General features: G+C 37.5%; 1 long non-coding RNA gene across 1 annotated transcript in view; it reads right to left on the reverse strand.

Annotated features, from left to right (window-relative positions):
* Window positions 1-345: 345 nt before the first annotated feature.
* The window catches only part of LOC141577725 (uncharacterized), a 40,940-nt gene continuing 18,367 nt past the window's right edge, over window positions 346-22,918 (reverse strand). Inside the window, exon 3 of the long non-coding RNA XR_012507079.1 lies at window positions 346-5,043. This is a non-coding gene — a long non-coding RNA (uncharacterized LOC141577725). The remainder of the gene's footprint in view (window positions 5,044-22,918) is intronic.

Below are 22,918 nucleotides of genomic sequence, written 5' to 3' on the forward strand. Positions count from 1 at the left end.
AGCACTATTTACAATAGCCAAGACATGGAAACAGCCTAGATGTCCATCAACAGATGACTGGATGAAGAAGAAGTGGTATATTTATACGATGGAATACTATTCAGCCACAAAAACCAACAACATAACACCATTTGCAGCAACATGGATATTCCTGAAGAATGTCATTCTAAGTGAAGTAAGCCAGAAAGAGAAAGAAAAATACAATATGAGATTGCTTATATGAGGAGTCTAAAAAAAAAAAAACCAGAAATACAAAACAAAAACGGATTTATAGACATAGAATACAAACTTGTGGTTGCCAAGGGGGCGGTGGGGGTGGGTGGGAAGGGACAGACTTGGATTTTAAAATACAGAACAGATAAACAAGATTATACTGTATAACACAGAGAAATATATACAAGATCTTGTGGTAGCTCATAGCAAAAAAAAAAAAAAGTGACAATGAATATATATATGTTCATGTATAACTGAAAAATTGTACTCTACACTAATTAGACACAACATTGTGCAATGTCTATTACTCAATAAAAAAATGTAAAAAAAACCCCAAAAAGCAAAAACAAAAACCTAATGGTTTCGTATATGTGTATATTGCAAAATGATTACCACAGTGAAGTTAGTTAACACATCCATTACCTCACATAGTTACAATTTCTTTTTTGTGCTGAGAATTTAAAGATCTACTCTCTTAACAACTTTCAAATATACTACACAGTATTGTTAATTATAGTCACCATGCTGTACATTATATCTCTAGAACTTAATCATCTTATAACTGGAAGTTTCTGTCCTTTCACCACCTTCACCCATTTCCTCTACTCTGTCTTCAACCACTGACCCTGGCAACCACCAATCTGTTCTGTTTCCATGTTTTTGGATTTCTCATATAAGTGAGATCATCCAGTATTTGTCTCTATCTGTCTGACTTATTTTACTTAGCATAATGCCCTCAAGGTCTATCCATGGCAAGATTTCCTTTTTTATGGCTGAATAATGTTCATATATATATATATATAGTATTTTATTCATATATATATCATATTTTCTTTAACCATTCATCTGTTGATGGGTACTTAGGTTGTTTCCATGTCTTGGCTATTATAAATAATGCTGCAATGGCCATGGGAGTGCAGATATCTCTTCAAGATCCTGTCTCTATTTCCTTTGGCTATATGCCCAGAAGTAGAATTGCTGGATCATGTGGTTTTTCTACTTTTAATTTTTTGAGCAACCTGGTGCACATACTTCCATAGTGATTGTACCAACTTACATTCCTACTAGCAGTGTACAAGTGTTCTCTTTTCTCCAAATCCTCACCGACACATTATCTCTTGTCTTTTTTATAATGGCCTCTACCATGTGTGAGGTGATATCTGTTGTGGTTTTGATTAGTGGTGTTGAGCACATTTTCATGTTCCTGTCAGTAATTTGAATATTGCCTTTGGAAAAGTGTCTATTCAGATCTTTTGCCCATTTTAAATTGTATTATTTGTTTTTCTGCTATTGAGTTGTATGAGTTTCTCGTATGTTTTTGATATTAACCCCTTATCAGATATGTGGTTTGCAAATATTGTCTCTCATTCTGTAGGTTGCCTTTTCTTTTTCTTTTTTTTCCTTTCTTTTTTTTTGTAGGTTGCCTTTTTATTTGCTGTGGAGCTTTTTAGTTGACGTAGTCTCACTTGTTTATTTTTGCTTTTGTTGCTTGTACTTTGGGTGTCGTATGCATAAAATCATTGCCAAGACAATTGTCAAGGAGTTTTTCCCATATGTTTTCTTCTAGGAGTTTTATGGTTTCAGGTCTTACATTTAAGTCTTTAATACACTTCAGGTTAATTCTTGTGAGTGGTATAATATATTTCATTCTTTTACATGTGAATGTCAAGTTTTTCCAAAACCACTATTGAAGAGACTTTATTTTCTCCATTGAGTATTCTTAGTTCCCTTTTCAAAAATTAGTTGAACATACATGCATGGGTTTACTTCTGGGCTCTTGATTCTGTTCCAGTGGTCTATGTGTGTCTATTTATATGCCAATACCTTATTGTTTTGATTACTATAGCTTTGTATTATAGTTTGAAACAGGAAGTATGGCACCTGCACTTTTGTTCTCCTTTCTTAGGATTGCTTTGGCTATTTAGAATCTTCTGTGGTTCAACACAAATTTTGAGATTGTCTTTTCTTTTTGTGAAAAAATATTATTGGGATTTGGTAAGGATTGCTTTGAATCTATAGATTACTTTTGATAATATGGACATTTTAACAGTACTAATTCTTCCAGATCATGAACACGGGATATTGACTCATTTATTTCTGTCTCCTACTTCTTTCATCAATTTCTTATAATTTTCAGTGTGTAAGTCTTCACTTCCTTGGTGAAATTTATTCCTGAGTATTTTTATTGTTTTCTATTCTAAATCTCTATTGTGTATATGATTGCTTTCTTTACATCTTTTTCAGATAATGTATTGTTACCAAGCTGTCTCTCAGTATCTGAGGGAGATTGGTTCCATGACCTTCATAGATATCAAAATTCAAGGATGCTCAAATTCCCAAAATGCCATAGTACAGTTGGCCTGCCTTATCCTCAGGTTCTGTATCTGTGTATATAGAGGACCAACTGTATGTACAAATACAACTTATTTTTGTGTGTTGATTTTGTATCCTGCAACTTTACTTCATTCATTGATTAGGCCTAACAGTTTTTTTGGTGAAGTCTTTAGAATTTTTTCTATGTAAGACCATGACATCTGCAAATAGAGATAATTTTTCTTCTTCCTTTCTGATTCAGATGCCTTTTATTTCATTTTCCTTTTTTTTTTTAAAAGCATAATTGTTCTGGCTAGAACTTCCAGTACTGTGCTGAATAGAAGTAGTGAAAGTGGGCACCTTGTCTTGTTCTTGATCTTAGAGGAAAAGCTTTCAGCCTTTCACCACTGAGTGTGATGTTAGCTGTGGGCCTGTCATGAATGACTTCACTATGTAGAGGTATGATCCTTCTAGACTCAACTTGTTGAGAGTTTTTGTCATGAATGAATATTGAATTTTGTCAAATGCTTGCATTGGTATCTGCACATTTGAGTAAGTGTTCTTCACTTTATAGATTCACTTTGGCAGGGACATTTCTTCACCAGTCAGCTCAGCTTGGGGTACTTGATGGAGCAGGTAGTAGTGACCTTGGGCAGGTGGGGCTTGCTTTCAGAGTCTGTTTGAGCAAAGCCAGTATACGTGCTCTGAGGCCAGGGGATGCCACGGGCTGGGCTCTGTGTTCGACAGGGTCGCTGAGTGGGCTACTGGCTGTGCTCTGCAGTCACTTGGGTGGGGCTACTATCTGAGCTCTGCAATCACCTCTGGTAGGGTGAGTTTGCTGGCTTTTTTCCCTGGCAGGGTGGTACCACTGGGTGGACTCCTCAAATAGGCAGGGCTACAGGCTCAGCTCTGAAATTGCTCCCGGTCAGGTGGAATCTTAGATTGTGATCCCTGACCTGATGGTGCCGCTGGATGTACTGGGTGTTCAGGCGGGACCAGGGGCAGGGCTCTGAGGCTGGATAAGACATCCAGCTGTGCTCTGAGATAGGAGGGGGATGCAGACTGTACCCTGAGGTTGGGGAGGGCCGTAGGCTGGGCTTCAGGATCAGGTAGACTGCTGACTGTGCTCCTTTGTTGGGCAAGGTCACTGGTCATGCTCTCTGGTCTTGCAGGGTGTATCCTGCAGTATACAGGCTGGGACTTGAGGCTGTCCTCCACAGTTAGGCGGCGTTGCTGTCTGGACTCCCTCGTCAGTTGGGGCTGCCAGCTACGCTCCACTGTTGGACAGGGTGACTGGCTGGCCCGGTGCCCTGCTCAAGCGGGCTGGTGGGCTGGGCTCTGCGGCTGCCCAGAGCCTCTGGTCGGGCTCCTCTTCTCGCGGGACTGGACACCACGCCTGGCAGTCAGGCGGGGCTGCGAGTTTAGTTCCCCATCTGAGTCGGGGCGGGAAGCGGGCTCTGCGTACAGTGCGGCTTGCTGGTTGAGGACCGCGTCAGGCGGCATGCCCCCCGCGCTCCCTGGCCAGAGAAGGACCCCGGCTCGGCTCTGCAGACAGACGGCGCCGCGGGCTGGGCTCTCCGCGCGGCTGCCCTGCGAGGACTGCGGTCGGCCGCCATCTGAGTGTTGGCTGTTGTAAGTCCTTCTCCCTTCAGGGGTCAAGCGCCGCAGGTTTCCCCAGTGTCCCCGGGAGGCGAGTCCCACCGGCAAGTGCCCCACAAGGCTGGGGGAGCTGGAAGCCCCCTGGGGCGCGCTCTCTCCCCGGAGGCCCCGCGGGCGCAGGCCGGGCCTCTCCGCATGGCGGGTGGGGCGCGCGAGCCTCGGGCAGTGCCGCGGGCGCAGGGCGGCCGCTCCTGCCTGCTTCCCGCGCGGCCCTCCTCCTGCCGCGGTCAGGGGCGGGGTGGGGGTGGGGGGGGTGTGCTTCAGCCTCCCCCTTCCCCGATTCTAGAATTTTCACAACGGTATCTTATCTGTGGATAGTTGCTAGTTGGTCGTCTTGTGAGGGGACTGAATTCGGGAACGACCCATGTGGCCATGTCCGTGATGTCTCTCTCTGGACAAGGCGTCTTGATAACTTAAGTTTGTGTCCGGCGCATTTTGTGGAGAAACGGGGGGAATACCTTACATTCAGAGGGGCCGCTGGTTCTAATACAGACAATTGTTGTAAACAGGTTTAACCACTGTGCACTTTTAGTAACCAAGTGTAAGAATGACAGCCAGGCGTTAGAACCTTCTAGAAAAGAAGAGAGGAAAACTCTCTTGATAAGGACACCAGAGAAAATCACAGAACCGACTAGGCAACAGATGCTGTGAAGAAGGGGTTAGCACACGTTTACAAGGAAGACAGAACATATTCAGACACTTTCTTATAGAGAATCAAACATTTGAGGTTGAAATCAGTCAGCACCGACATCGCCTTGATTTTCTTCTTGTGTTTTATCTAGCCTTCCTCTTCCTTCGGTTGTGTGTGGGCACCTCAGCGTAAACACTCAGGAAATAGTATCTCCGAAGGGCTTATTCCTATGAAAAGACAAGATTAAAGTGGATTCTTTATGCTCTCCAATCAGTTGGGCTGTTTAATATGTTGCTAGTACCAAAAATTTATTCAGCCTTCAACAAATTTTTCATGGCTTCCTCATTCCCTCTTCTTAGAACATAACTTCTGTTTCATGGTAAATGAAATCTTGCTTTCAGTAATTTCAAAGTAACTTCACCTTACCCACATGATTTTAGGGATCAGAGAGGAGGCCAGATTAAATATTAACCTTCAGCTATGTTGTTCACGCTGACACTCAGGCAAATCTGACTTTTCTGGGCTGATGTTTGGCAGGGGTCCTGTTTCTTCCAGCTATAGGCTAGAAGTTATGGAATTTATGCAAAGTTAAGGTCTGCTTTGTGTGAAATTAAATGATAAAATGAACACTGGGAACTTGGCAAGGTATTCTTTTTTTATTAACCAAGTGAAGAAAACCACCTGTATTATAAAAGCTATTTGTTCTTTTGTTTTGTTTTCCTCTACCTTTCTGTCAATCTGTCTTTTATTTACTTTTTCTTTCTAGTAGTGACAGAGAGGGGAGCAGGTGTTCCTAACTGTAAATCCTACATCCCTGATGGGGTAGTTAGGTTCTCTAAGATTTTCTGACATTTTTGTGGATTGTCTCATAGCTATAAGACATTTTTTGCCCTCTGTGATGTATGGATTGTGAAGTCACTGTATTGACTATTGTCAATACCTGGGGGTTATTGTGGGTCATAGAAGAGCGTGTTTTGACCACTGGGTACAATATAGCAGTACCGACTCAGATTTCATTGACAGGTGGAATTTTGTATTGTGTTTGAGCAATGTAAACAGAATTAAGATCATGGTTAGAAGTTAAATTATTTTTTAATTCTTCCACTGTAATTCACACATAAACTTCCTGTTTAAAAAATAATATTTTATTCTTCCCAGCTGGGTCTGAAATTGCTTTCTTCTATAGGGCTCAAAATGTATGCCATATTATTGAAACCCTAAACTAGTAGTAGTGTTTACTTTAATTACTGTCAGAGCTGGGGATCAGAGCTTTGGCATAATTTCTTGTTTCAACATATCACTTGGCCTTCTAGATAGGTTTTATCTAACTTAATTTTTTCCTTTTTGAGTAATATAAATTTGCTTCTTTGGAAAATTATCTACCTACATATTTCATAAAAGAAGAATGAGATGATAAAAAAATTCAGTTTAATAAATTGGTGGACTGACAATCCTAAACTTTCACTAGAACCATATAATCCTTTTTTTGCTGGCTTTTTTTTTCTCCCACTTTGAAAGACAGTCATTATTATGTTTCTACTTTTCTAGGGTTTGGATACTGTCACAATATTCTCCAGGCTTTCAAAAGTTTGCTAATGACTTAATCCAATTGTTTAATTACCCTAAAATTTAAGTTAGAATTGAACAAAAACAATTTGATCGTCTTTAACTAGATATATTCCAATTTTATAACAAAGGTCTTGGTTGAGGTTTTGGCTGCTTTTATGTTCAGAGAAATAGATGACCTCTTGGTGAAAATCAAAGTTAATAAAATATTTAGCATTTAAAGAATTTTTATACTACCTCCTATGTAAAGCTTCTTTTCCTGTAGTGGACAATATTTTTCTGAAGTGTTTTTTATGCCTAATACTTAAAGATTCTCCAATCCCCATAGAAGCTTCCTGCTGAAATCTGTAATGTGCTGCAACAGGGTCTGTGATAAACAGTCTTTAATTCCTTATTTGTACTCCTGTCTCCTCTCTCGCCTTCCTTTCACCTTTTCTTTTTCTCCTTGACCTGGGATTCTTTTCTTATCTGGCGGAATTGCTAGAATCCCTGCTGATAAGTCTCAGCTAGAGACGTGGTTTCCTGCAGAGGGGAGGAAATGTTGCAGCTCCTCCTTGATTGATAAGAGGTGCAGGGCCCTGCTGAGCAGCTGCAATAAGCAAATCCCTGCTTCAGCAGAAGTGGTTGTTTTTAAGGCGCTGATCTCCACCTGAGAGGTTACCTTACTTGCGAGGTGTCAGGAAGAATGACTTGGCTTACTGACCCTGGTCAAGCTGTGGCCGTATCTACTGTGGAGTGATAATGCCAAGTTGGAAGGGGATCACCAAGTCCTGAGATGCTGGTACTCAGTCATGATTCATGTTGATAATAAGTACAGCCACATTGCTGTAGTGGCCTTTATATTGAATTGTTTTTGTAATGATTATTATTGTTCAAGAACTGCATTTTCCAATTAATGGAAGTACTTTAGGTACATTATCTATAATAATCATTTTAAATTATGACAATGAATATGGAAATTAGGCCAGAGCATAAAATTAAGGATATTTGAATAATTATAGTGCAATCAAGTCGAAATTACTGATGTCTTTATATGATGCTATATTATGTGGAAAACAGCACAAGAACATACGTGCTTTGGAAGTTGAAAGTACATTAGATTTTGACAGCACAACTGCATAAATTACCAAGTAGTTTGGGCGATGTTTTCCTCCATAAATCTTCAAGTAAAGATAACAGTTGAAAGGATGATTTTTGAACTAAATTGGAATGAATAAACCAATATGCAAGTAACTTCTTAAACATGTTCATTCTTTGAAAGCAAAGTTGCACAATCTGTTTGACATAGTACGTAGGTAACAGTGAAATATCGTCCTTAATGTTTAAAGAGGATATATTATCTGATCAACAGAACTGACTAGAGGGAAGTGTAATGAGTTAAGTCAATAACTAAGCATATAGATTGTATTTGATTGGAGGGGTTGGTAGATATAAAAATGTAGTTTTATGTATCAGAAATACTTTTTTACATCACGTTGGTGTTAGAATGTAATAACTCAGTGGATTTAGAAACATGGGTCTCAGTCAGTAACATCTATGATGATGCAGATGAAATAAGGAGGAGTAGGCTATGAATATTCTGTTTTCTTGAAATCCCAAACATGAAGGGAATCAAGGACATAATTGGAATAGGATCAGATAAGATAGAACTCTACGCTAAAGATAAGGTACAAAGGTCTACTCCTAGTTTCCTCAGTAAAAGCAACCAGTCTTTTCACATTACTACATTAAAAAATGATTGGGGATAACTGTGGTTGTTAACATAATGTCCTCCCTCCCAAAGATGTCCATAGTTTAATCCTCAGGTCCTGTTTAATATGTTGTTTTGCACGTCATAAAGGACTTGCAGATGTACTTAAGGTTATGGACCTTAAAATAAGATTATACTGGGTTATCCAGGTAAACCCAGTGTAATCACATGAGCCCTTTAATGCATAAGGAAAGGCAGACGAGTCAGTCAGAGAGATGTGGCAGAAGAAGAAAACAGAGGAGATGCTGCAGGAGGTGATATCAAAGAGACTGCAAGCATGAGAACGATTCGATACACTGTCCCTGGCTCTGAGATTGCTGGGGCCCTTGTGCAAATTTGAGAAAGAGGCTTCAAGAGCTAAGGGTGGTCTCTAGCCAGCAGCCAGGAGGGAGATGGGGAACCTCAGTTCCCAATGCAAGTAATTGGATTCTGCCAACAACCTGAATGAGTTTGGAAGAGGATTCTTCCCAGAGCCTCCTATAGAAGCTTATCTTGCCAACATTTTGATTTTGGCCCTACGAAACCTGAAACAGAGAAACCAGTGGAGCCAACCCGGGCTTCTTAACTGCAGAGCTGTTAGGTTAATTTGTGTTGTTTTAAGCTGCTGAATTTGAGGCTATTCAAGCAGGGACAGAAATTAATACAGTAACACACAGTAAAATGCATGAATTTTAAAGGTACATCTTGATGAGGTTTTCCACTTTTATAATCCCAAGCAACCATCAAATCAAGATATAGAATACTTTCAGATCCTTAGAAAACTCCCTCATGCTTCTTCCCTGTCAATACCTTTCTGCTTGCCCTATAGGTAATCACTAGTCTGACTTTATCACCATAGATTAATTTTGCCTGTTTTTGAACTTTCTTTAAAGGAATCATGTATGTACTCTTGTGTTTGTCTTGTTTAATTCATCATAAGCCTGTAATATTTTTCATGTTGTTTTACATAACAATCATTTATTCTTTTTTATTGCTATGCAGTAATATGTATTTCCTATGTAGTATTAAAAATGTCTATTAATTATTCCAATATAACACTGTTTATTTGTCCAATCTATTGATGGGTATTTGGACTTTTTCTGTTTTTCCACCATTATAGATAAAGCTGTGATGAACATTTCTGTGTATATCTTTTTAGTAAAGAAGGTCTTTTCAATAAATGATGCTGAGTCAACTAGATATCTGTATGGGAAAAAAATGAACCTTGTTCCTTAGCTTACACTGTTCACAAATTATGGTTCAAATTAAATCTAAACGGAGAGCAAAAGTAAAACTTCTAGAAGAAAGCATAGGTGAAGATATTCATGACCTTAAGTTGGCAAACATTTCTTAAAAAGGAAACAAAAGCATAATTCATAAAAGAAATGATTGATAACAATTATTACAACCAGACTTGAATCTAGAATACATAAATAACTCCTAGAAATCTGTAAGTAAAAGATAAGCAGTTCAGTAAAGAGTGGGCATTTCACAAAACTGGAAATCCAAAAGGCCAGTGAGCACAGAGAAAGGTGCTCAAATCATCAGTTACCAGTGAGATGAGATGGCACATAAGGTCCTTCTACCCACGTATCAGAATGGCTAAGATTATGAAGACTGACACTGTTTTTAACAAGAATATGGAGCAACTGCAGCTGTCGTATATTGCCGGCGGGAGGTTTTTTGTTTTTTGTTTCTTTAACATTTTTTATTGATTTATAATGATTTTACAATGTGTCAAATTCCAGTGTTCAGCACAATTTTTCAGTCATACATGGACATATGCACACTCATTGTCACATTTTTTTCTCTGTGAGCTACCATAACATGCTGGCTGGAGTTAAATTGGTATGACCAGTTTGGAAAACTGTTAGACAATATCTACCAAATTTAATCATGTTAATATTTTAGGAAATAAAACCTCACCAGAGAAATAAAAATAACCAGGAGATGAGCTACAGATTTTGTGAATTCTCTCTAATGAAAAGAACAGGGTGGCCATTGGGAGGTGTATACAAAAGCATTTGACAGGTAAATAAAGGGATATGTTGAGTCTTTATGTTTGAGAGAAACTTGAACACCATACAAGCTTGTTTCTTCTACTAGCAAAGCTACAACTATTATGACGAAATCAAATGTTTGTGAAGTTATGTGGCCTCATACTTGACTTTGCTCTTTGCTGCATAGCAGGATCCAGTCTTGGGAAATGACTAGTGAGTGTTTTTGTGAGTGGCTTGGACACTCAGCCATTGTGGCAGCTCCCCTACTGACCTGCTACCATTTGCCCTGCTGCTGCTGAAGACCTGGAATGTGGAGGAGTCTGTGTTATCATCAATGATGTTTTCAATAAAAATATGTAAAAGTTTTACCAGAGCAGTTTCACCTTCCTCTTAAATACTCTTTAAAATTATCAGTGTATTTTAAACTACTACACAATAAAAAAATGTTACTGCTTCCAGAGTTAACATTTTCCTTGAAACACCAAGCTTTAGGTGTTTCAACTTTTAAGAAGACATTTCCAAAGCTGGAGTTATTTGCATAACAGAATTTCTCTCTTTTTTTGTGCCTTCTATTAAGAGGCAGTTCTCTTCTTTCTTAAGACTATTGTATGTTCACACAAAAGTGTCCTCTTTAATGACTAGTTGGATGCCAGAGACATGAAGATAGCATCTTTAGTGGCTGCTGGTACATATTATGCTCTTTTTTTTTTTTCCATGCTATTGATAGATAACACCATTGCCCTAATTTCTTCTTGTTCATCATTGCTTAATTTTTTGTTGTTACAGAAAATACTTCCAGGCATTTTAATATTGAAAACCTTTCATTTTTCCCCCATGACCTATTTCTTCTAGGACATAGATGAATAGAGACTCTACAGATGAATAGAGACTTTTTGTTGTTCTTCACTGGCCAGAGGAAAGTAAACAACTTGATGGTGCTCAGTGCCTTGTCTTATGCATCACGAGGTACTGGGGATAAGCAGACGGCCACAGCATTACATGGCTTTGCTGACACATCTGATTTATGTTTATGAGCAAGCTACAGTCTTTAAGACATGAGCACCAAAGTCACAAGTGGTGCCATATGCATCATAAAAATGAAAGACGTTTTCTTATATGCCATGAAATAACCCATGCATGCAATTCCTTTGAGGGAGGAAAAATAAATAGTCGCTTAGAACAAATTGATTTTTTTAACCATGTTATACAGTTGTCTTTCCAAAATCAGTGATTTGGTTGCTTTGGTAAAAATTAAAAAGCACGAAAATGTTAACATCTATATCTCAGAAGAATGTGAAAGTCCAAATTTTCCTAGCTTAAAGTATAATTTTTTATTCTATTTTTACAAGAAAGCTTCTCCATTCGAAAGAGAGTACCTGTTCCCCTCTCCTTAGAGCAAAGTTCTTATGTTTAAAAATGTTTATCTTTAAATGATTTCACCAATGGTGAATGAGCACCATCAAACATCCTCTGATAGCAGAAGGGCTGGGTGGCTGAAGTTAACCTTTGTAGATGTGAGATTAATTTCAGAGTACCATTTATTTACTAGCCAAAAATAATAACCTTGCATTTTACAATATTTTACCATTTACAGGTTGCTTTTCTTAATAAGCATGGCAGGTAGTTCTCAGTCTTTTTTAGGTAAGAAGATCACCTCAAGACTTAATTCATTTTTGTGGGGAGGGTATAGCTCAGTGGTAGAGAGCATGCTTAGCATGCATGAGGTCAAGCGTTCGATCCCAAGGCCCTCCATTAAAAAATAATAAAATAAAATAAAAAATTTAAAAAAACCAATTCTTTTTTGATGCGATTTTAAAAGGGATTTTTTTTAACTTTCCTTTTCTGATATTTCATTGTTAGTGTAAAGAAATGCAACAGATTTATTTAAAATGAAATACTTAGGAATATACCTGACCAAGGAGGTGAAAGACATACACGCAGAGAAATATAAAACATTGATTAAGGAAATTAAAAATGATTTAAAGAAATGGAAAGATATCCCATGCTCTTGGATTGGAAGAATCAATAATGTTAAAATGGCCATACTACCCAAAGCAATCTACAGATTTAATGTGATCCCTATTAAATTACCCAGAACATTTTTCACAGAACTAAAACAAATAATCCTAAAATTTATATGGATTCACAAAAGATGTACAATTGCCAATCAGCAATACTGAAGAAAAAGAATGAAGCTGGAGGAATAACACTCCCAGACTTTGGACAATACTACAGAGCTGCAGTAATCAAAACAGCATGGTATTGGCACAAAAACAGAGATATGGTTCAATGGAACAGAACAGAGAGCCCAGAAATAAACCCACACACCTATGGTTAATTACTCTTCGACAAAGGAGGCAAGAATATACAATGGAGAAAAGACATTCTCTTCAACAAGTGGTGTTCGGAAATCTGGTCAGCTACATGTAAATCAATGAAATTAGAACACTCCCTCACACCATACACAAAAATAAACTCAAAAGGGCTTAAAGACTTAAACATAAGGCAAGACACCATAAGCCTCCTAGAAGAGAACATAGGCAAAACATTCTCGGATATAGATTGTAGCAATGTCCTCCTAGGGCAGTCTACCCAGGCAATAGAAGTAAAAGCAAAACTAAACAATTGGGACCTAATTAAACTTATAAGCTTTTGCACAGCAAAGTAAACCATAAGCAAAACAAAACGACAACTTACGGAATGGGAGAAAATATTTGCAAATGATGAGACTGACAAGGACTTAATCTCCAGAATATACAAACAGCCCATACAATTCAGTAACAACAACAACAACAAAAGCATAGCCCAATCCAAAAATGGGCAGAAGACCTAAACAAATATTTCTCCAATGAAGACATGTAAATGGCCAATAGATACATGAAAAAATGCTCAGTGTCACTAATTATTTATTTAATTGCATCAGAGAAATGCAAATCAAAACTACCATGATGTACACTTCACACCATTCAGAATGGCCATCATTAAAAAGTCCACTAACAATAAATGCTGGAGAGGGTGTGGACAAAAGGGAACCCTCTTTACACTGTTGGTGGGAATGTAGTTTGATGCAGCCATTATGAAAAACAGTTTGGAGATTTCTTTAAAAAACTGAAAATAGAGTTCCATATGATCCAGCAATCTCACTCCTGGGCATATATCCCTGGAGGAAACTCTAATTTGAAAAGACACATGCACCCCAATGTTCACAGCAGCGCTATTTACAATAACCAAGATATGGAAAGCAGCCTAAATGTCCATTGACAGATGACTGGATAAAGAAGTTATGGTATACACACACACACACACACACACACACATACACACACACAAAATGGAATACCACTTAGCCATAAAAAAATAAAATAATGCCATTTGCGGCAACATGGATCAATGTGGAGATTGTCATTCTAAGTGAAGTAAGCCCGAAAGAGAAAGAAAAATATCATATGATAGCATTTATATGTGGAATCTAAAAAAAAAAAAGGGACACAAATGAACTTCTTTACAAAATAGAGACTCACAGACATAGAAAACAAACTATAGATAAACAGCAAGGTCCTACTGTCTAGCATAGGGAGCTGTATGCAATACCTTGTAATGGCCTATAATGAAAAAGAATATGAAAAGATTATATATATATGTGAATCACTATGCTATACACCAGAAATTAGCACAACATTGTAATTTGATTATACTTCAATAAAAAATTTAAAAATTAAATAAAAAAGAATCAGAAATAAAGATAAAAAGTTAATTTATATGGCTAGTAAGTTGGAGAAAATCAGGTTAAAATTAAATTTCCTACACTAGGGTCCTAGAATCCAGGTCTTAATTCTAATCTTAATTTTAGTTATTTATAGCTGCCTTTCTAAAGCATCCTTAGGGCATCAGACCTACAGTTTGTCATCAAAGGTCCTGAGTTCTAATTTGGGCTCTTTTAATTAAGGAAACATACTATCAACAGGTTTCATACTCAGCAGTCAGCAGAATATTTCTTGTGGGGACTACAAAAAAGCAAAATATGATATTGGGCACTCTGGCATCAGTAGGAAAACTTGTGTCCCTATAAGGAACTTAACAGTCAGCTTTTGGAGACAAGGTTTATTTTAAAGTTTCAATTCACATTAGTATTAGAGTATCATAAAGCAGTTGGATCATTGCATCTCTAAAGCCTAGATTTCTTTTAGTCCTTTGCTGTTTTTTTTTTTTTTCCTTTTCTTCAGGTGAGAACCTAAAGCTTGGAGAAGTAAAGTGACTTGTAATGAAAGTTCTAAGGTAGATTAGTAGCATAACTGTGCTTTGACTACAGTGCTTTGGTGTGAAAAGTTTTGGGAAGGAAAGCTTGGAAATCTAGAGAGTGAAATCATGGTTACATTTTAGTGAGATTTATTTTGTAGTGGAGAGCAGAATTGATTGTAGTATGTGAGAAACTAAAATAAGAGGCCAAATTGGAGGTTGTTAAAGCACGTTAGGTATTAATGATGAGAGCCCAATGGCCAACGGTAGTTGTGGAAATGAAGAGAAAGATACAGATGTGAGAACTCTTGAAGGAAGGACTGAAAAGAATTAATGACAGCTTGGATTGAGGAGGTGAAAGAGAAGATGCAGGCAAAGGAGGCTTGAAGTTTGCGCCTTGATGGGGAGAACAAATGCAAAATGAACCATCATGGGAAAAAAGAGAAATTAGAAGGAGAAGCCAGTTCTGAGGGGAAGGTGATCATTTTGTTGGGCTTCAGCTGAGAGGGTAATATCTAAGGAGAAAACTTTAGAAGGTGGACAGAAAAGAGACCTTATATTCAGTAAAGAGATGACAAGCTTAAGACACAGATTCGGGAACTACCTGCTTAAAAAGTTGTAACTGAGATATGGCAGTGAAATTAAACTCTGAGGACTGGAGTGGGAGAGCTTTGGGAAACCCTTACCTCTAGGGGGAAGTAGCAGGGGAGAGAAGTTAGTACAGGTAGTCTAGAGCCTAAGGTTGGCCTGGAAGCAGGAAAATCAAAGTGTGAGACAAGAATTCAGTTTCAGAAAGAGGGTGGCTAATTTTAACAAGAGGGTAAAAATGTATTTTTAAAGTTTTCTGTTGAAACAGTACTAAGGAGAAATGTAATAATCCTTGTAAAATGCACCTAGGAAGTCTATTAAAGCTTATTTTCAATCTTGTAGAAATATGTGGGTAAGAGACATTTCTGGAGTTTGGTCAGGTTGTTTTCCATATATCCTAAAAAATAAACAAACAAAAAAGAAAACTCAGCCAAATAAACAACTTATATAGATGTATAAAAATCACTTTTTATTGGTGAAAGTATTGATTGCTCTTTGATTTATTTCATCTTCATTTTTTTATGATGTTAAATTTTCACTATTTTTTAAAAGCAGATTCTTAACAAGACTGTAAAGGAATTGAATGAATGTTCTTTAATTTCTCTGGGAAATATTACCCCAAAGGAAAAAACAAATAGATTTTGGTAAGTGGACAAAAGAAATTTGTTTTTGGAAAAGAATGACTTAGTAATTCTAATTTAGAATATTTGAAGCTAAATAAATGACTTAGTAAATCTAATTCAGAATATCTTTATTTCCTAAACCAGTTTGGAAAAAAGAAAGAGTCTTTAAAATTAGCATGGTATTTTTTTTTGTTAATTGGTGAGAGTAGAGAGAGGTGTGAATTACAGCATTAGCTGTGTGGAGAATTTAATAAGTTAGGTTTACTGTGAACTCTTGACATTTCAAGTTAACATAATTTTCATCTTCTTTTTTTGAATGTGCTATTAGAACATACTTGGAATTAATTTCTAAAACTTCACTTGCCTTTGAGCTTCCTACTGCTTTTTACATGTCTACTGTCAAATGATAGAAAAATATTTTATACATGAATTATTTTAGAAATCATAATATAAATCAACAGAAATAAAGTTTATGTTCTACATCTATAAATAACTTGTTAAAATTTTTAAAAAACATTTTTATTGATTTATAATCATTTTACAATGTTGTATCAAATTCCAGTGTGGAGCACAATTTTTCAGTTATACATGAACATATATATATTCATTGTCACCTTTTTTTTTCTCCGTGAGCTACCATAAGATCTTGTATATATTTCCCTGTGCTATTCAGTATAATCTTGTTTATCTATTCTACAATTTTGAAATCCCAGTCTATCCCTTCCCACCCTCTGCCCCCTTGGCAACCACAAGTTTGTATTCAATGTCTATGAGTCTGTTTCTGTTTTGTATTTATGCTTTGAATAACTTGTTTAATTTTATGCAATGCTTGTCAAGACTGAAAAAAGTAAACCTGTCAAGATTTTTAAGAAAACACTAAAAAGTTTTCTAAGCCCAGATATATTTATCAAGTAGTTCATTCCATTTTTCTTATTTATATTAGAATTATCTTTACAGTGTTGATTCTTATTTTGGGTGATGAGGTTGAATAAATGTTATCAAGGACTTGAATTTTTTAGAATATAGTCTGTGTAGCAGATAAACAGATCTACCACAGATTTGAAATCTGGACCTCTAAGTTGAATGGGAACTTTTACTTTTATACTACTAAATATTTTTTTCTCCTGAAATTTCTTAATTTTTTAATCTCAAAGTCCACTTCATCTGTATTTTTCTCTAAATGGAAAAGGGAACCGTCAAAAGTAGGGATGTTTAGAAAGATTTTGGACAGGAATGTTTAATTTGACATATATTTAATGCCTGCACACCAAGCATGTAGCAAGATTGAAATACAATAGTATCTCCTCAAACATGAGAGCCCAACATAAAAATCTGAGATCAGATGAAGTAACTTTGTAGCTTATTCTGGCAACAAAGACTTTGGAGTTCACTGTATTTGAATTGTGACTAAAAATTCTGGGGATAATTAGAATAAAGGTAACCGAGAGTTGGGTTATTAAAAAGGGAAGTAAAGCTAATGGCAGAGAAGAAAAGACATTTTTACAGCTGGGAAAGACACTGAAAGGTAAGTGGAAGAAATACTGGGCCTTAGAAAGCACTCCATACTTCCAGGAGGAAGGGAGGCTATTTGGTGCAGGCCTCAATGAGGTAAACACCTGGGCTCCGGGAACCTGGAGAGACCAGGAGGCTGGCGGTGGGCATACGAGAGTCAGTTCTGAGTCAGAATATTAACAGACCGTGGTCACTTAGATGTGGTCACAGACAAAGATGCTTTGAAGTGTTTAAACGTTATCTGCAACACAGCTGATTCAACGTATATGCATGTCATTAATTTTGGAGAAGAGAGGTGGGGAGAGAGGGAGATTCTGAAAACTGACAGCATGCAAGGGTGCAATACCTATTATTGCTAATTTTGATGTGTAAATTGCCTAGTTAACATCTTTATCTAGTATGCTGTTTTCATAATTTTGTTTTATAAATATTAAAGTATTTTTTAGGCTTCTCACAGGTTTAGTTATGACATTGTTTCCCCAACCCTGTTCTCCTGTGGCTTTAATTTATTAACTGTAAATTATGTCACAGGGATTTTTCTGGACCTAACTCTCTGATATTTGGGGTAAACTATTACATGTTTCAAGGAAAACTGGGACAATTTTACCTTTGAAAAAAGGTAAAACTGTACATACCTAAAGCAATTTTGGCTGATATCTAGTATCCATAAAATCAATGCAATTAAAAATGGACATGTCTAACCTACCAGGGAACTTTCAAAATGAAAATGTCCACCTATTAGACATTGAGACCATCTCTCCCCTCCTAAGATCTTTTATCATCTTAAAAGCTGAGATTTTCTGCTGTGCTCCTGGAGTAACCTCCTTTCAGTCCTAGGATATAAAGGTAGGGATTCACATACCTTTATGTCACCCTGTGACTCAGGAATCACCAGCCCTCGAATATACCTGATCTCATATTAATAGCCAAAGCAATAACCACATTCCACAGCTCTGAGTCACATCTCCATACCTCTTCAAGTAGCACTATCCCTCAGGGGACAGTGTCTTCAGATACCAGTCTGCTGACATTTCCCACTTTGATCTCCTCTCCCAGAAGCTCTGACACAGCTGCTTTTGCTAAGGGAGCATCTTTCCACACGGCCAGCACCAGCAATTCTCTCTTCCCTTACACGTGCTCAGGTTTCAGCTTAAATGCCGCATTCACAAGGATGTCTCCCCTGTCCCTTCCCCATGACAGAGTGAGGGTTCTCTATTCTATGCCTCCATAGCTCTCTGCACTTCTTTCTTGCAGACTTATACACTTGTGACTGTTGAGGTGATTTCTGTCTTTCTTCAATTTTAAGACATGCCCTGCCCTGACATTTTTAACATTTAAAAATTTTGATGTTTCTTATAATTGAAAAAACTTATTTTATATAATATATAAACATATCATATATGTATTTTAATCATGGAGAAATTATTGAAACAATCTTACAGTTGAGGGCATTTTGCAACTTGCTTGGAATCCTTTTGGAAATATGATTGAGCATGAATTTATTAATTACTTATTCTTTTAGGTCCAGCCTTATTTGGCATTAAGAATCCAGGGAATTTCTTCATCAGATTATGAATGATTTTGTGTACAAAAAGTACTGTACAATTGTTAAGGTACAGACGTCAGAGGCAGTCCTGGCTCTTAGTCATACCATCTGAGGTAATTTGGTGTATGTATGTCATTGCTATATGGTGTAATATGGTATTACACATATGTATATAATTTTTTCAATTGTAAGACATATCACAAATTTTAAAATATTAAAAATGTTGGAGTGAGCATGTCTTAAAATTGAAGAAATACAGAAATCGTTGAAATAATTATAAAGTACATAGAGATTTTATGTATATGAATACACACACACACACACACACACACACACACACACACACACAGACATAACTTTCCTCTTTCCTTCTGTGTTCTAAACTGCAAGGGGGCTGGAGAAAACTCTTGCTCATCCCTCTCCAGCGACGAGCACTGCACCCTGTATGTAGCAGGGCCTCAGTAATTATTGGACTGATTGGACCTTTGTCTTGCTCACTCTTCTTTTGATCCTAATGACACTCAGATGGACAGTTAGTCACCTAAGGACAAGGACCATTCATTTATGCAACAAATATTCATTTTGTGCACACTAATCACTGTTTGAGAAGCTGGCTATATATAGTGATGGCAGGGGTTCCTGTGACAAGTTCCTGTCATAATTAAGTGGAACAAAAAATTACAACATTATGGGGTAAGTGCTTGAATAGAAGCAAGTGTGAAGTGATGTAGTAGCATGAAGTGACTGATTCCCTGGAGGAGAATAGGAAAGCTTCATAGAGTGGGTAGCCTGGAGCTGGACCTAAATGAATGAGGAATTATTTAATAAATTCATACCAAATCACATTCCCAAGAGGATTTGAAGCAAATTGCAAAATGCATACAATGCAACAAAGTAAACAATAAAAAGATAAACCAGTATGACTAGAAAATAAAGTTTGAGTAATAAGATGGAGCTAGAGGGAAACTCAATGCAAAACTCTATGCCATAACGTTGTACGCAGTTGCCCATTCTATTTGATTACATATTATTATATACTTCTATTATATATATATATATGTATAAACAGAGAATGGGGGAATGATAAGACAATCTATTTTCAATAATGAATTCAGTGGTTGTATGCAGAATGGGAGAGAGCATGACTGGGTATAGAGAAGCCAAGAAAGCCAGTTAGGAAGCCCTTGGGATAGGTCAGTTATGGGCAGTGAGGATCTGAACTAGGGCAGTGGCAATGGTGGTATACAGTGAAGGGACAGATTTGATTCCAGGAAATCAGGACTGCTTTTATTTCTATTTTTTTTCCCCTCAATGGTCATACATTTTCTTTTGTTGTTGTTCAACAGATATTGCTAGGGGGACCACAGATCTGATACTCTGATAACTTATGCATTGTATGTTGGGCTGTAGCCTCAGTGAGTTAACACACCAGTCAAAATTGAGTATGATATGTTGTATTCATCTGGTGGCACTGCTTAGGAGAGCTAAAATTTCTCAAGATAATGTCAGCTCTGATTTCTACCAGAAGATCATGGATCTGCTTTTGATCCCCTTGAAGTAGATGAATAGTGTTGCTTAGTCTCTGAAACTGAGAGGTGTGCACACTTTCAGCTTCTAATTTCTGGGAGGCTATGGCTTGGTGATCTTGAAATTGGCAGTTATAATTTCACTTTTAATTATTTTGACCTAAGCAGACATCTCTCAAGAGAAAAGGAAAATGTAGATACTGACTGTCAGGAGTGTGTAATAAACAACATAACATGATTTCAGATCAGGAGATTTGCCACAAGAATTGGTTAGTGCATCTCAAGGTGGGACAGGCCTTACAGGAGTTGGGTTAAAAGTCCAACATAGTTTCTCTGAAAGGTAATTTTTCTAATCATCCACCCTTTCCCCCAGCATTCGGCTTTTGTTCCACCTTACTTTGACACTTCCCTTTATAAATGTGAGTGTGCCTGTACTGAATTTAAGTTGTGAAAAAGTTACATGAGGTTTAAAGTGTTAATGACTAGTTAGGGCATTATTTTGAAACAGCCAAAAGGAAAGATCATTATGAAAGAAAAATAGGATTGCACAGTAATTTCATGACAGAAGTGCCTCTGTTTAATGATTTGTAAAAGAAGTAGGAAACATTTTCAGTGAAAACTGCTAATTATTTTGGTTTTCCATAATGAAAACCTGTGATGTTGTTTAAATGTCTCTGTTTATTAGTTTATTCTGTGACACTGGTACATTTGTTTGTTTTATGTATTTTTTTTACTTCCTTGCATCAAATAAGAGTGATATGATCGATGAGGTTAAAGTTTTTTTGGGAAATTATGGCAGTAATCTCGGGACTGTGAGAATCGACGACTTTTAAAGTTGTGTTACTTCAGGTTGAGGAGGACTATTCCAACAATCCTTTTGGTCTGTTATTTCATTTATCATCATATATCTTGGAAGATGGTTCTTTATTCTGCCTTGTCAGAAACATCCACAAATCAAATAATTATTGATATACACTTGGTGACTTATGTCTAGAAATAAATTTAAAGGTTACTAAAGAAATTAACCTCGGTAACAATTGTTTTTGCCATGCTAATGGCTCTTAAGGAATGATTTAATTGTATATGTCTGTGCCAGGTTTCTCAATGACACTGCTGTTCAAACAAGAAGAGGGACAGGGTTCTAAGGTCAAACATCAGAAATAGCATGTCCTATCATCCTCAAAGTTCAATAATTTTTGGAGCCCATATTTTTCTTAAATTTGATCAGAATAGGGATTGTGAATTTATGGACCTTCCTTTCCCCTGCTGCCTGCTGTCTGCTTTGCCTTTTCTTGTGCTGACTTACTGCTTTTTGTTTTCTCCTCACAAGCCTTTTAGTATGTGGTGGAAGTATGCAGGAAAGTCTACAACTGGGCTCAGAAACACTTCCTGCCTGAGTCCCTGCTGCAGGTTTAGGTGTGCTGATTGATCTTCTACCTAGTGTCCAAGGCTTCTGTACCTGTCCAGCAAGTCTGGTCTGCCCCCATCGGCTGTCTTCTTGCTTCTTACCTAAGTGAAAATCAGATGTGACTCAGCAGATGGTGCACAGTGTCACAGTGGGCAGACCCAGATTTGCCTTGGTAGACATACCAACCAGGTAATCTAGTGATCCCAGGTTTCTGACCTTGTTGCTTCGGTTGCTAAGCCACACTGACTCTTCGGTGTTTATTCTAGAATTTATGGACAAAGAAATTGTCCTGCTCATCAGGTCCTTTCAGAAATGGCAATAAAATATTAGCAACAGGGAAAAATAAAATTAGATAGTCATAAAATTTAGAGAGTACATTCCTCTGAAATTGGCTAGGTAAATTACACATGGAATACTGAGTACATATTTTGTGCTGTGCTCTGTGCTTTTTCATTAAAGTCTTAGAGAAATTCCTTTACGTCTGTCTTTTCACTATGCCATGCTCTCTGCGAGAGTGCTCACTTCTCATGTTTGCTAGACTGCCTGCTATTTTACACACTTGGCATCATCCCAGTTTAGACAGTATCCAGGGAGACCTGAGATTTCCCTAGGTACGATGGCAGTGTGCCTGGTAAGGAAGGATAGGGAATGACTGCAAGTCATGGTTGAGCTGATGCACAGAAAAAACTTTTAAGCAGGAATTATATTTCTTGGATGAGGCTATTTCCTACTCTGCCTAGGAAAGCATTTATTTTCTGTCTTCCCATTATATATTTACATAGTCACTAGGGATGGCTAATGTGATACCTTCCAATTTCGAAACATACAAAATTGTATTCTAACAGGAGAAGAAAACTTCCTTTTACAGATTTCAAAACACCAGTGGCACTTCCAAGATATTTTATTAAAAAAAAATCTCTCTCAAGTTCTTACTGACTTTCTGTTGGACAGTCTGCACCATGTCTCAGATCTGCATTTCTCTGTCGGCCTGTTTCTTGGGCACACACCTCTATACAGTGAGAAACAGCCCCTTCAGCTCTGGGTGCAGGGTCTTGAAGTTAATGATCTTAGAGGAACCTCGAATGCCTTTACAGAAAGCTTTCACAAAAGTTCCAGGGGCATTTTTTATTGTCCTGCCTTGGGGCATGTGCTCCTTCCTGGGGCTGGGCGAGCTTCAGCTGCATCCTGTGAACCAAAGACTACCTCAGGGAAATAGATTCCTCAAAGGAAAAGCATGCTGGTCAGACAGACAAAGGTCTATTTCCATACATATGATAAAAATTTAGACAACTGGATGAGATCATTAAGAACTAAATGAAGTAGGAAAAACTTAAACCTTACTTAGCAGCTGATGTGAGGGTGATCTTG

Source organism: Camelus bactrianus, chromosome 5, assembly GCF_048773025.1.
Source record: "Camelus bactrianus isolate YW-2024 breed Bactrian camel chromosome 5, ASM4877302v1, whole genome shotgun sequence".
Lineage (NCBI taxonomy): Eukaryota > Metazoa > Chordata > Mammalia > Artiodactyla > Camelidae > Camelus > Camelus bactrianus.